This window comes from Armigeres subalbatus, chromosome 2 (assembly GCF_024139115.2).
Source record: "Armigeres subalbatus isolate Guangzhou_Male chromosome 2, GZ_Asu_2, whole genome shotgun sequence".
Lineage (NCBI taxonomy): Eukaryota > Metazoa > Arthropoda > Insecta > Diptera > Culicidae > Armigeres > Armigeres subalbatus.
The window spans coordinates 16998668-17015171 of NC_085140.1; the positions used below are offsets into that span (position 1 = coordinate 16998668).

At 39.9% G+C, this 16504-nt stretch overlaps 1 protein-coding gene across 2 annotated transcripts in view; it reads right to left on the reverse strand.

Annotated features, from left to right (window-relative positions):
* LOC134217964 (SPARC-related modular calcium-binding protein 2) overlaps positions 1-16233 on the reverse strand; it is a 128286-nt gene extending 112053 nt beyond the window's left edge. The window contains exon 1 of one of the 2 annotated variants that reach the window (XM_062696830.1): positions 15550-16233. The gene's annotated coding sequence lies outside the window, so the exon portion shown is untranslated. The remainder of the gene's footprint in view (positions 1-15549) is intronic. The other variant, XM_062696832.1, reaches the window with a different exon arrangement.
* Between the last annotated feature and the right edge of the window lie 271 nt (positions 16234-16504).

The following is a 16504-nucleotide window of genomic DNA, read 5'->3' on the forward strand; positions in this document are numbered from 1 at the left end:
AGAATTTTCAAGAATGTTCGGACTGGTTCTTGAAATAGAATTTCCACAGCAGTGTTTAGGGTTACAGCAGCTTGAAACTAATATTTATTATAAGACATTACTCTCAATCAATTAGCAATAATTCAGTGACTTACATTCTATAGTTTCTCCTCTTCTGATCTATTTACAGGTTTCGTTGCTATAGGGTTTCTTCGTGATCTACAATTTTTGTAATCCAATAAATAACAATTTCATAATTACTATTTTACTACTTACTATGTATTGTATTCGAAACCACTTAAATTCAATTCTCCTACCGTAAATACTCAACCGATCTTATAAATCTTCTCCGTTTCTTAATTCACTTTCCTTAATTTTGCAGTCTCATCCAATCACTCAAATCAAACGTAATATCTTTCAATTTTCTCCCTTTCACACATCTGTTCTGTTTTTATTTACATTTATACCGTACATATGCATCTACCAAACTTTTGCCTACTCCTCGCTTTCACCCACCAGTGTAGCTTGCTACTAATTATTTAGCGCAGGGGTTTTCGATGCTCGGTGGTGCGTACAACAACGTTTCCATATTATCTCCCACATCCAAATCCACACCCAAGAGTGAACCACTGGCCAACAAGCATTGTTCGTCAATGTTTCCAAGTAAAAACCATTCCGGAGTTGTTCGATGAGTTGTGTCATGTGGCGCAAAGCAGAGTTTTTGTATGCGGTTTTCTATCAAAAAGCGTCTTCCCAAGATCACATCTATTTGCATTGTGTCATCGGACACGACCGAAAACCGTACTTGGCAAACCCTACCCGAAAGTGTTATTAAAGTGTCAAACTGACCTACAATGTTCACCTTCGACCCGTTCACACCTACCACTTCTTCGTTATTTACATCAAGTAATAAAGCCTTAGGTAGCAATTTTATTTTAATAAGATTAGCATAACTACCTGTGTCGAGCAAAGCCATTGCACGGAGACGCTCTCCAGCTGCTTCGACTTCAATTTCCTGCTGAGAGGATTGGTTCACCGTAACCTGGCTGCCCGATTCTACTCCTTCAAATATAGCGTTGGTGGTGGTTAGCTTTGCACCTTCCGTTCGAACGAATGTCCCATGTTGTGGTGGATGATAGCGAGATGAACAACCGTCCGATGTATGTCCAACCCGCAGACATTTTGTGCACCGCTCTTTGCGCTGAGGCTTTGGACAGTCCACTGATCGATGGCCTTGCTCGCGGCAATTGTAGCACGTCACTTCTGTTCCCGACGATGGTAACACAACATTGGCCCTCGATTGTCTGGCGACGACGGATGGAAGCATCTCCATGTTTGAAGCGATCCACTTGATATGCCGCAACAAATCCAGTAAAGATGTATATTGGTTTGAAAGTAAGCTACGATAGACTTTGTCGTTGCGTAATCCTTTGATGACATATTTCAGCGTGGCCGATACACTGAAATCGCCTTTCTGCGCAATGGCATCTACACGGTAAACATACGATTCGTAGGATTCGCCATTTTCGATCCGCACAGATTCCAGCTCACGATGAATATCAGCCTCATCGTACATTTCCGGGAAAGCAATCACAATCCGATCCTTAAACTGGTGCCAATCGAAAATCCGCTCCTCATGACGTCTATACCAGTTTGCGGCTGCACCCGCCAACCGAGTCGAGGCGTATAGCAGGCACATTTGTTCCGTCCACCCATAAATTACACGAAAGTGATCGATTCGTCGTAACCACTTGCACACGCCGTCTCCTTCCGAATACTCTGGGATCAGGCGGCCCACGTCGTACGGGTGTAATGTCATTGTTGGAAATTGACCTACACTCTGTGCTGTTGGTATAACTCCTCCGCTTGCGCCTCCGGCTAGTTTCGGAGCGTTGTTTCGGTTGAAAATCGTTTTCTCTTCGTCACTGTCCGGGTTATCCATCTTCGTTTCGTCATTCTCCGCATCAAAAAATGGCGGATCGCCCTTCCTCACGGCACCATCTTCCGCTTGCTTCGCAGCCATTTGTCTCGTCAATGGCATCGTCGCGAATTTCGTCGAAATGTCAGGAAATCCGTTTATCTGCACTTCCGTTGTGTTTCCGCGGGGACCGGTATCCCACTTCTGAAGCTGAGGGCTTCCTTCCCGAAGAAAGATTAAAAAACGTTTCGTTTAGTTCCGACACTTGTATTGTTGATCTCTTTTCACTCGTGTACTGTCTCAGACTGACAATGCTCTGTTTTGGTGGGAACCCTGATATTCAAGGGGCATACAGAAGGATACGAGGGGATAACAATTGTTAGTTTCTCCTAAGCTTACAAACAGAAATACAAAAAAGTAATTCGAAGTCCATTTTCGAGCTAAAACTAGTTAATGTTCCTTATATTTTCAATAAGCATAAAATACTTATTCGATGACATTCGGTAATATTTCAGTATAGAGAGAACGCATTTATGTCTATATTTTAGGATCCCGAAGAAAAATCTTGCGCAAATTTGCGCCATTTTGAAAGCGTATGTTTTTAGTTTGGTACTGTATTTAATGGTAATTGGTAATTGGTACTGTATGACCTATATCATACATTCAACATCCCTATGAAAAGAGGACGAGTCATAGAGCAATTTCCATGGCGCCATATTTTAGCTCTATGTTTCCCCTTGCAAACACATAGAGTTGAACTGATTTCGGTAGAAGCGATGACGAGAACGAATTAATAAAAATTATTGTTTTTCAGGGTTTTAAATGGTAAAGCATATGGGTCAAAAAGTGAAAATTAAGAAAACTGATATTTCAGCTAAATTATCATCACAGTATCATAAAATAAGGTGAAATATAGCAGTTTGAGAGATAAAATAATTTATTCCGGCTAGATTGCGAAAATACCCTTATGTGCGTCATAGGCAAAGAGGAGCAGAGAAAAATACAAAACAAAAGAATCACACTCAGCAGGCATTGCTGATAAATTGCACCACTGCTTCCAACTATGTCGTAACCAAGATGAATACACAGCTAGGTGTTGCAGTCTTCCCAATTTATGGACGAGAAGACGAGAACAAACCGGCTGGCTCTCCCATACTAAAATCCAAGATGGCTGAATCGTGAATTTGGCAGATTGCAACACCTAGTGGTGTATTCATCTTGGTCGTAACAGTAATCCTCAGTTATGGTCAAAAACGGATCGTATGGAGTTACACACTTAAAAGCTAAATTTGATTTCGGTAATAGAAAGTGACGAACTTGGTCTGTAAATTACTAGCAACCCTATAACCAGAGACCGGCGGAGTGAAAAACTGTCGAAATGGCAACGTATGAAAATGCACGAAATCGTGAAAACAATACTGGCAGCACTTGAACTTTTTGCTTGCTTCTTATGGATGCAAAAAGTAAACAAGTCGAAATGGAACCGCTTTTGACGGTTCGATTGGAAACAAGATGGCGTCTTCGCCGATCTCTTATTCTAGTATTTCTATAAATTACTATATTACTGATATATCGTCAAAGTTTGACATTTTATATTGTTTTTCTAAACACTCGTTGCCGAGATTCGGCTAAGAACAATGATCACCGAAAGTCGGTAATCTATTTTGCGATCAAAATCGGTGAATTAATATATTTGCCGAGATTCGGAAATGTTTGAAATGTCAAAATCGAAGTTGACTTGAGAACGCAAAAAAAGAAAAAGTAAATTCAACAAACACTTGCTGACAAATTGCATTCTGTGTAAGTTTTTTAATATTATCTATGCGATTGATGCATATAATAATTTAATCTCTTTTGTAGTGAAATAGACATAATATTTTTTCAGCGGCTTTTTGCGATAATGAGCAACAAAGCAAAAATAAGGCACCGCTATTAAGATATTGGGCATTGGAGTCTCCGGTTGTACCTGAGAATCGAGATTCTGAGACGAAGAGATTAGAGTATTTCCGACAAGTGAATGCTTGTGTTATCCATTACTTTATATAAACACGTTGCGCAATGAACGTGAATGACCTATCAAGCAATCTATTTTGAAAACACTCACTGAAAGGCATTTTGTAAAAAAACTTACATCTCTTAATTTTGCTTAATTAAAATATGTCGAAAAGCTAAATTCATATTTTCAGACCAATATGTTTCAGAAATATATATATATTTAGGATATTTGTTGATTTTTACTTTTTTTGCATTATTTTTGAATAACAAGAGAAAAATAATAATTTACTGAATTTCGGCAGAAATATATGCCGAAAGATTCGGTAATTTAATTACCGATATGCCCGGCAAATTTTGACAGCTGGTGTGACTACACGTTTTGCAGCCCAGTCGGCAATTTGAACTTTTAACGAGATTTTTACCGAGCTCTCAGCTGTTGGATTCTCGGCAATCTATTTTGCCGGCCTCGGTGAAAAAAATTAAGTGTGTACATATAAACGATCGTATCTCAAAATTCCGAGTTTCATTTGATTTTACTAAAAATCTAGAATTTAATAAAGCATGGAAAATACAAATTTACGCTAACGACATGAATTTTCAATCTTCACACTGAAAATATTATACACGTTCACACAACGTTCTTTTTCATGTGGATCGAACGTGTTTCATCGACCATCATTTTCACTAGCCATCCACGTTTAAGCCGCAAGATATAAATATGGATTGATACCATAGGTAAAAACTGTGTATATTGACGTGTTTTAAACATTGTTTTCCATAGCAATGATAGATGAAGAAAAAAAATATGGCGCTGAAAGAAAAATTTTGTGAGTGAACCAACCTCTGAATATTGCGAGCATCTTAATGAAGGAAATTATTTATTATTATTAATTTTACTTGGTCTATATAGTTGTATAATTACTTTCTGCCTATCTCGTATTTTTAATATACAAAAAAGTAAGTTCTTGTTATATGATTGAAAATTATAAATTATTGTAAATGTGCCCTACTGTTTCAGGTTTAACCTTTGAACTTCGGAACTGATATTTATGATGGCATTGCATTGCATTATTCAATATTACACAATAATTCAAGCAGCAATTTTAGAAACCTTCACGTCTTCGGAATCTCCTACGCATAATTTTGCTGGTAGACAAGAAAAAATACAAAATTATCACCCTGTTTCAATGATTGACCCGAGAATATATTGTTTTGTTTTGTGTTAATAAACTATTATTCAAAATTCAAGATTGATATGTTTCATTTGCATGTTTTGCGTGTTCGAATCATTACTTTCATTTGTAAATTATAAAGAAAAAAAAATCCCGGATTCTGACATTTTTCACAAAACAATCCATGGAGATTGAACGTGTTTTCCATTTTAATTATCGATGAAATTCATCTGTACCGAACGTTTCATTTTTTGACGTATGCGACTGGAATTCCACGTTAATTAAATATGGTTTACAAGTAGTGAAAATTCACGTGTGAAACCAGTAGCATGAGTGTGTAGAATAATTTCAGTGCAGAGCGCTCATCAATTAGGAAAGAAGCAGATACGAATCTGGTGGATCTGCTGAACGCTCTGAATAGTATGAACTCAGTGTAAAGGTCAGCTGCCTAAATACCAAACGCATTGTACAAAGATTAATTCGGACCTGATAAGAATAAGGATAAATATGTTTGAGCTTCAGTACCGACGCAAAGGCAAAATCAATATTATCTCACTTTTCCTGAAGCCAAAACTGATGAAGAGGCGCTCACTCGGCTATCAATGACAACGGCCTACGACTAGTAAATTTCGCTGCTGCAAGAGAGATGGTCATCAGTAGCACCTACTTTAACCTTCTGTCTGTGCTCAAAAAAACTTACGTTGTCTGTGCTCTGGGGTCAAATTGACCCCAAATTGAAATTGCTATAACTTTTTTAATGTTTGGCCGATTTTGGATTTTTGGGGCTGTTTCGAAAGATAATTTAATCATCTTTCAGGTCGTTACCAAAGATTGACTATTGGTGGGCGGGTACATCGCGGGGAGGGGTTTTAGTGAACAAGGGTACAAAAACAGTGATTTTTCATGAATATTTTAGTTATATCCGAAAATCCTACCCACTTTGAACTGCACCTTTTTAAAAAAGGTTATGCAGGAAGGCGTGTGCTTTGGCATGAGGCGTTGATAAGTTTAGAACTTGGCCGCCAGGTGGTGGTATATTTGAATTCATTATTTTAGACTACTCAAGTAATTCCGATATATAAAATTCTCCTCAGTGCAAATATTCTTATCGCACAAATTTAAAATTTGTTAAAATGGCGTCTTGATTAAAGGTCCTCTAGTGGGAATGGACTGTCTTGTGACGGAAGTAATAATTGAGAATTTTACTAATAGGCGGAAAATTGGCTGATCTTTGGTTACGCATGTAGACCCAAAGGCCTGAATTCCAGCGTTTTCTTGGATGACCTAAAACACATTATGTGAACACATTCTATTATTTGCAGCATCGCTGGAGCAGGTTGAATACAAAGAAAACTTTTGATTAACTCTACCACAACATTTATGTTTGTCAAAAATGCTACAAACCAAAATACATCAGATCTCACATGGAACAATATACCCAAATATAACAGCTCACTAGTGCCGCATCTTAGAAGAAGTGCTCATTATATTGAGCACCGCTTTGTAGTCCTGGACATCCTGAATAATGTTGCCGAATACAACTTGGGTGTAGGTATGAGGGATCTTAAGCTAAAGCAATATTTCAAACATGCAAGAATATTGCAAGTACACTAGCGCCGTCTATTTATAAATTTCCTAATTATTTATTCCGTCCCATGATAGTCCATTCCTACCAGACGAACTTTGTTAAGGACGTCATCTTTGAAAATTTCAAAATTGTGCGATAAGAATATTTACAACGAGGAAAATTCCATATATCGGAATTACTTGAGTAGTCTAAAATAATTAATTCAAATATACCACCACCTAGCGATCAAGCTCTAAACTAATCAATGCCTCATGTCAAAGCCCACGCTTTCCTGCATAACCTTTTTGAAAAGGTGCAGTTCAAAATGGATAGGATATTCAGATATAAGTAAAATAAGCATAAAAAATCACTGTTTTTGTACCCTTTTTTACGAAAACCCCTCCCCGCGATGTACCCGCCCATCTATAGTCAATTTTTGGTAACGACCTGAAAGATGATTAAATTATCTTTCGAAACAGCCCTAAAAATTCAAAATTGGCCAAACATTAAGAAAGTTAGAGAAATTTTAATTTGGGGTCAATTTGACCCCAGAGCACAGACAACGTAAGTTTTTTGAAAAAAGTACACTGTAGCGCATATTTTCAAGATTTTTCAAGCGAATTTGCACCTAGGAGACAGATCTCGGCGAGTTTTAGCAAACTACCAAAAACTAGGAGAATCGGTTGAAAACTAAAAAAATGGCAGCCACTCAAAGTGGCCTGGGGTCATATTGACCCCAGAGCACAGACAAAAGGTTAAACGAAAATACATCCGAAAGCACACCTTTTTTTCCTTGGGCAAGGGTAAACGGAAATCTGCAAACAGACACCTGAGGAGATTAACTCAGGTAGTGTGGGGATGGGATCACCCGGCTCACTAAAACTAAAACCCTTCCGCCAATCCGTATCCAACAGCCCGCAATTAAGCAATACATCAGAGACGCTAAAACGGTGAAATTTGCAACCAGATAGACCATGTTCTGGTAGATGGACGAGAAATGGGATGTTATCGATGTACGGACATTTCAGAACTTGACTCTGATCACTACCTTTTCTTCTTCTTCTTCTTCTTCTTCTTCTTCAATGGCTCTACATTCCAACTGGAATTTAGCCTGCTTTTCAACTTAGTATTCTATTAGCATTTCCTCAGTTATTAATTGAAAGCTTTTCTATGCCCACCATTGCATGAGTATGTAATTGTGTGGCAAGTACAATGGATACACTATGCCCAGGGTGACGAGAATGTTTCCAAGCCGAAAACATCCTAGACCGGACCGAGAATCGAACTCGCCATCTCCGGATTGGCAAGCTTACGCCTTTGCTCGCAAGGTTACTGGAGACCTCTTGATCACTACCTCGTGGTCAGTAAAATTCGATCGCGATTGTCAACTATATAGAGCGAAAGATCACAGCGAACGATGCGTTACAATATCCAGCGATTGTCGGCGGAAGAAGTATCGGCTGAGTACCGCCACAAGTTCGACGAACGAATAAGTACAATCAACGTTAGCGACAACATCAACGATGTATGGGAATCGATCCATGGAACGGTGAACACAACGGGACGAGAAGTGGTAGACACTGCACAGAGGCGACCCAGAACGGGTTGGTTTGATGTGGAGTGTCAGAGAGTGACACACGAGAAGAACGTTGCCAGAAGCCGGATGTTGGTGTCAGGTACCTGATCGAATAGAGATCGGTACAATGAAGCAGAAGCAGCCGAAAAACGAATCCACCACAGGAAGAAGAAACAGTGTGAAGAACAATAGTGATTAGTGAGGCGCAGGAAAGAATGGAGCAGAATGATATGCGGAGGAAGACTGTCAATGGCGTGCGGAGGAAGACAGCACCATCTCCCGTCATTTGCAACAACCAGGAAGGAAATTTACTGAAAGATAAAACAAAAGTGGCTGCCTGGTGGAAGCAACACTTCGAAACTTTGTTGCATAGTGGAAGTGAGGGTGCATCCGTGAACAGATTAAACATCAGCGACGATGGACAAGCTGTGGAGTCACCATCTACACTAGAAAAACTGAGGTTAGAAAAGCCATTTAAGAGCTGAAAAAACAATAAGCCTGCGGGGAAAGACCAGCTCCCGGATGATCTTCTTAAACATGGCAGTGAGCAGCTTTATGAAGTTCTACACCATGTTATGTCGAAAATATGGGAAGATGAGGAATTACCTGCTATCAGGTTGGACGGACTCATTTGCCCTCTCTTCAAGAAAGGGCACAGACTGGAGTGCGCTAATTACCAAGGAATAAGCCTCCTTAGTTCGGCTTACATAATTATGTCCCGTATTCTGTTCAACAGATTGAACCCAAGCAGCACAGATTGTTTCACTATTGAACATTTCACTGTGTTGCAACTATTCGAAAAGAAACAATCTTTGCGTATGTGCCATCAAATTTAACTCTCTTGCAATCTAAAAAGCGCAAGAGGTGGAGCCTACGGAAACATCCTTCGATTGCAGTAAAATTGCAATAACAGCGGAAAAAAATAAAATAAAAATTATAAAACTGGATTTGATTTATGGACCTTGTGATCGATAGTCCTTCACTCTACCACAGCAACATTCAACACTTCGAAGGGACTCACCATAAAAACCATACGATTATGATGTTTTGCACTCGGGTTTCCTGATACTTGATTGCACCATCACAGGAAAAAAATGTAAGTTGTCAAAACGTTGAACGATGCTAAATTAAACATGAAGACACATTCAACATATCTGCAACTTAATTTAAACAAACAATTAAATTTTGAAAGACGCATTGAAGTTACATGGTAAAAAATATGCAACTTTTGCAACAATATGCAACATTTTGTTTCGTGTTTGCAACATGAAGTGCAGTATTCTTTGTTCGTTTGTTTCCAAATGTCAAACACGTACTGCATTGCAATTTTAATTAAACATTGATCACAATTCGAACGTTTTTGACATCTTGATGCAACTTTTTCGTGCTTTGATGTTTTTCCAATGTCTTTAATGAAACTGAATAGAACGACGGATCAAATGTTTACCCTTGATAAATTCCAGGAGTAGAACTTGCAGATACATCATCTGTTTATTGATTTCAAGGCGGCCTACGATTCTGTGAAACGGAATGAATTATGGCAAATTATGCTAGAACATGGTTTTCCGGCGAAACTGATACGGCTAATTCGTGTAACGTTTGACGGATCGAAATCAAGTATAAGGGTTGCGGATGAAATATCGACATCATTTGTTACCGTAGATGGATTGAAGCAGGGTGATGCACTCTCGAATGTGCTGTTCAATATAGCGCTCGAGGGAGCGATTATGAGAGCTGGTGCACAAAGAAGCGGTACCATTATCACAAGATCGCATATGATCCTGGGCTTCGTGGACGATATCGATATTATCGGGATTGATCACCGCGCCGTGGAAGATACTTTTGTGCCTTTTAAGAGGAAGACAGCGAGGATTGGACTCACGATCAATGCCAGCAAAACAAATCACATGGTCGTTGGTAATCAAAGTGGGTTCATTAGTGATAGTTGTAGTGAAATGGTGCTGGATGGTGACAATTTTGAAGATGTAGAAGAATTTGTGTATCTTGGAACATTAGTGACGTGCGATAGTGATGCTACCAACAAGGTAAAAAGACACATTGCAGCTGTGAATAGGACTGGGTTTCGTTACTAGCTTAAGTGCCAAAAGACAAAATTCTTCTTATTCTTCGATGGCTCCATTCGGCCATGAAACATTGACGTTAAAGGAGGCTGATCGGGTAGCTTTCGGACAATATTCGACGCTCCAAACATGAGCGTAAAAATACATTAAAAAATACAAAAATAAATATAATTAATTTAGGAGATTTTCCTTCTTTTTCGGGGTTAAGTACAGCGTACACACGCTCAAACACGCTGGTCCAACATTGACTTCACCCCCGAGAAAACGCTTCGGTTGCTGCTTTGTTTGGCCGTATGTGAAGTTGTTCGAACAACAGTTTGACAGTTGGCTGCTTGGTTTCAAAAAAAAATCCAATCGCTTTGATTTTGGCTTGAGTTTTCGTGGGTGGAGTCAAGGTCAGCCAAACATGCTTGAGGGCTTTTGTAGTGAAGTTACTCAAACCTCCATGGATGTACTGTTGATGGTTGGGCTCAAGATGGCGCTCTAGTTATTTGTGTGTAATATTGTTGGACGATGTTTTGCGCTAAGTTTGAGTTTACTATCTGGCTGCAGCGATCTAACTCAATAAGGTACCAGTCAAAATGTTCAATGCAAGAGATGGCGTTGTTCCAGTGGTAGTAAAATCAAATTTTTATCACTATAAAACTACTAACCAGTGCAAACTAAGTGAGCAAGATCATCTTTTCACCTAATATTGCATTCCTTATCACTAATTTCTTCTAAAACACCACCATTTTCATAAATTTACGAAATACCTCGTTTTCCCATACATTTTATCGATTTCCAACCACCATTCTTCCATGGGGGCCCTCCTTAGCCGTGCGGTAAGACGCGCGGCTACAAAGCAAGACCATGCTGAGGGTGGCTGGGTTCGATTCCCGGTGCCGGTCTAGGCAATTTTCGGATTGGAAATTGTCTCGACTTCCCTTGGCATAAAGGTATCATCGTGTTAGCCTCATGATATACGAATGCAAAAATGGTAACCTGGCTTAGAAACCTCGCAGTTAATAACTGTGGAAATGCTTAATGAACACTAAAGCTGCGAGGCGGCTCTGTCCCAGTGTAGGGATGTAATGCCAATAAGAAGAAGAAGAAGAAGAAGAATTCTTCCATGAGCTCATGGTGAAAATTTTAAAACATAGAGAAGCAGGTTTATTAAAACAGATAGAAACGTCGGTATCGCAACTCAGTGACGAGTAGTGTAAAAATGGGGCACGGAAGGTTGTTGTCTACACTTTTTACTGCTACTGCCAACTGGGAGTAAATTCCATCGAAATAATCAGTCGGTCCCTCACTATTGAATTCCTGGATACTCGTGCAGCCATAGTTGGCCACCTGGCTAAAGTTTGTCGATGGGACTCCCCAGCGTGGAAGACAACTTCACCCTTACCGTTATTGATATCTTATTTAGTCCTGCATTTTCGTACAGCTTTTACTTTCCAACCAGACCATAATGTTTTTCAAAGTGCATAGTTTTTATTATTATTATTATTTATTTAGACTAAGGTCGATGTGGCCTGTGCTCTATATAAGAGTCTTCTCCATTCGGCTCGGTCCATGGCTAAACGTCGTCAACCACGCAGTCTACGGAGGGTCCGCAAGTCATCTTCCACCTTGCGCGCTGCGCACCTCGCCTTCTTGTGCCCGTCGGATCGTTGCCGAGAACCATTTTCACCGGTTTACTGCCCAGCCCACCGCAGTCGTCCGATTTTCGCGATGTGAACGATGGATGGTTCTCCCAGCAGCTCATGCAACTCGTGATTCATTCGCCTCCTCCACGTACCGTCCGCCATCCGCACCCCACCATAGATGATATGCAGAATTGTCTTCTCTTGAACCTCTCCCTATCATGTACTTCGTCTTCGACGTGTTGATGACTAGCCCGATCCGCTTAGCTTCCCTCTTCAGTCTGATGTAGGCTTCCTCCATCTTCTCAAAGTTACGTGCCATAATATCTATGTCGTCGGCGAAGCCAAATAGCTGGACGGACTTGTTGAAAATTGTACCACTCGTGTCAATCCCTGTTCTTCGTATTACCTCTTCCAAAGCGATGTTGAATAGCAGACACGAAAGACGGTTCCTGTTGATGTCTTTACACATATCAGGCTGTGGCACGTGGCCCTTACGTGAACGGTTCAACTTCTCATAGAACTTTCGTGTGTTATTAGCGCGGTACAGTTGCTCCGTCTCTCCACGGTCTCGAACTTCCTGCTGGCGCTTTTTACTCCGGAAAATCGAGTTCTGTTCCGCGCGCTACCCACGGTTTGGTACACGGTCAATCGCAACCATCACCATCATCTCGTCGATTACGATGAGAAACAGTAAAGGAGATAGAATAAATCTCGCTTAACTTTTCAAAAGGACCTAAGTAACATTTTTTTCATGAATTAATTTGAATAGCGCAATCAACAGAATAACATGAGAGTTTTTGATTGCAGTACTCAAATTAATTCATGAAAAAAATGTTACTTAGGTCCTTTTAAAAAGTTAAGCGAGAAATCCTTGCCTCACTCCAGCGACTACCCGGATGGGATCAGACAAAAAGTAATACACTTATATCACTTTATTATAAAAGTCATTGAGTGGTGATTCCAGAAATCTTTCTTATCCCTTAAAGGCGCAAGGCGATGGCGCATCATGGCGCATTTAAGGGTTATTAGATGAAGAACAATGACAAAAGAGAGGCAAAAACTGTTTCGAATTATTACAAGCTGTGAAAACAAATTCATTAAACTTGTATATGTGCAAAGTGCGAAAAAAAAACAAAATCGGATAGACAGCCCCCACCACCGAGAAGTGATGATAAAACGCTCATTTTTGTTGGGGACCATTTTTCTTTCAGACAAGTTAAAATGTATCATCAGAACCAGTGCCCCTCACCAACGTGTTTAAATGAAATTTATCATGGGGAATAGCCCTCCGAATCAGTGCTTTTTCATGGCAGCTTGCAGAAGAGTGACTCATGGTATGCCAGGGGAAGAGAGAGGGGAGTGCAATATGCCCTAACTAAGCAAACACTGCTTTAATGTCTTAGTTGTAATGATTTTCAAGGGTATTTTTGCAACAGATAAACAATATAGCTAGTTGATGCAATCTTCAAATTTCAGAAAATCTCAACCGTATTGATAATATAAAGGATAAGCCTCCCGGAATCCAAAACTAAATGCACTCGCGTTTTCGAGGGCGTCCCATTTAGAAAGGGAGCCACGCACAACTGTCATTTTTATTATTCCAGCTTTGCTGCGTCGCTTCCGTTTTGAATGGGATACTCTTAAAAACGCGAATGCATTGGTTTTGGCTTCCGGGATGCTTGTCCTTAACATTTTCAAAAAGTGGTGATATTTTGTTGCGGGAAAACTCATGAGGCAAAACACCTTTTAGCCGGTAGCTCTAAGGGAACAATGTTCCACGCGTCGGCGAATCAAAATTCTGATATGGAAAGTGCGTGGAGACGCGTAGTACATTGACTAGGGTAGTACGTAGTACACAGACTAGGGTGAAGCCAAAATGTTGCGTTTTGGGGGCTCTTCCCCTACATATCGCAACATATATTCAATCTCATCGATCCTTCTGCATATCACGTCTTCTCGCACTCATTGATTTTTTTACCAAAATGCACTTTAACATAGATCTGATTATAAACAAAAACGTATGTGATATAGGAAGATTGATACTGTCTTTCTTCTTCTTATCTCATCTTTTCGGGATTCGAAAATTCTGTTTTTCAATCTTCAATCAAAACGAAGCATATATTTTGATTTTAACCAAGATAATCATCGTCGAACAATTATTTGTCCAACACTTAAGACAACAATTCATTCAAAAACGTTCTGGGGTTGAAGAAAGGATCTCGTCGAGGACAAACGAATTGTAATTTGGTGAGAGAATTCCATTATTATTTTTTTTAAAACCATATGAACATTATATAATAATATAATTAACCATCAGGGCCCCCGATTGAAGCGATTTGGATGGGAAGAGTGGGATTGCCAACTTCCTATTGTTAACATTTCGTTGATAAAGGGCGGGCTCTTTTCCCCATCTATTGGGTCAATCTGGGAAAGGAGGGCTTGATTATATTATTGATTGTACGAACTTTCTTCTGGAAGGAGATTCTTCACTCCTCCCGTGGATTTCGCAGTGTGTCGTGTGTTTCGGAAGTGTCTCTGCTTTATGGAACCATCCCACCCGTTTTTGGCCCTTCATACAGCAGTTTGATGAAATACAAACAATAATATAATCATGATAAAATCGATTATCAGATATGGCCATAGCTATCGGCAGGTGCCTTGCTACAATAGATGGTAGTATCATCATCATCATCTTCCCCTACATATCGCAAATGTATACAGAGGTGATAAGTGAGAGATTTTATCATTCTCTTTTGCATTCAATCCATGTACACGAGCATGGAGACGCATAGTTGCTCATCACTTTTCTGAAAAAGTAAATTTTGCAAACCCAATATATAGAAAAAAAATGTTTTACTAGAAAGACATAAGGCTGCAGGACAAGCTTTGTATTAGTTCACAAAAATGCTATTTCGTGTCACTATCATTTGACCATTTTGTCGATAGCTATTTGCTTAAGAAAGATTCAATTCAGGATTCTTGATTTGCGGCTAGAGAGCAAAAGTTATGTCAAATAGTTGACAAATCCTCTAAAGCGTAAAAATAACTTGTTTTGACGTAGAATACGTCCTTCGGGAAAACATAGGGGGTTCATTCTGCAGAATCAAATTTGAGACCGTCACGAAAAGTGGTCAGGAAGTATGGGCTAATAATTTTGCAAAGTGGAACAACAAATCGTATAGAATGTTCTGTTCAACAACTCAGTAAATTCTAACAGATGGTTACATAAAAAGTTATGATAAAATTTTCGTGTTCCTTTTTTGGCCACAGTATCACAAGACAGTCAAAGAGACGTTCCTTGTGGGTCACCAGAATTCCGACCACATAGGGAAAAACAAAATAATTAAAAGAAAGTCTTAGAACAGAATATGCAAATCGTATATAATTGCCAACATTCTTAGAATTAGAATTTTTGAATATCTTATAAAACCAATATTTCCTAAAAATCAATACACCATGGATGAATACGCCAGGGGAATATTGATTGTAATCCGAATGCTTCGAATTAATATTCGATTTGATGAATTTCAAATCTACCACAAACAATATAATCAGCAGATCCATATTGATTTATTTCAATTCCGTTTAGTATAAACAAAGCTCTTCCAAACCAAAATTAGCATAACTCACCTGCTGCTGAGCCACGGCCAATATTCAATTCCCAACCACTAATCGACTAATCGGCACAACACACAACGGCAATCCACTTTTCTGCGTTGAATTTCAAAGCACTCCGTTCGCAAATCACCAGACTATACACACATGCTTTCCAGTCAGTTGCGTCTTAGTCACGCTGCCGATAAAACAGAATCACATCCCTTACGCGCGATACTACAGCTAGCGGCGCGGTACAGTCTCTCCTAGGCAGAAAAAAATATCCATATCAAAGTGCCAGATTCCAGACAGTAATCTAGACTCTCTCCGCATAATACAACACACCCCGGAGAATGATTGATAGCTTAACCACTTAGCACAGCCGTATAGTTGTCCGTCGGATAGGTGTCCGTTCTTTTCCAATGCTTAATTCACCGGCATTTACACACGATCCACGCAACCACGTCCAGTCACTTCGACCACAGCGTCCGCACTGAGTAACGAACTTCGCAGCGAGCGCAGATCAAGTCCAGGATCTTCTTCAGAACAGAACAACGCTTCTTTCCCTGCGGAGATTAAGCCTAGTCCTTACACCGTAGGAGATACAACGACGATCACTCTCACTTCTTACCAATTTTCTTTCAAGGGATGACGCTTGGAGGTTCCTCAACCACTAACCGCAGCAGCAAAACGTGTCCGCTACCAAGCGAGTTCAGCACTCGACTGATTGAGTGGGCCTTGCGCTTCTCCAACTGAACACTGTGGTGGTCTGGAGAATGGATGGAACCGCACCGCGATGATGATGCGCTTCTTTCGAATTCCACCAACAACGCAACGTCGGGCAACAAAGTAAAGCGAGAATATTGTCCGCTGATGTCGGAGAGCGAGCTTTTCTCTTAGTTTCTCTCGATAAGTTAGCTCAGATGAGCGAAAGGAAAATATGAAACTTTAAGGGGTGGGCTGGATGGCTTAAAACTGGATAAGGAAAATC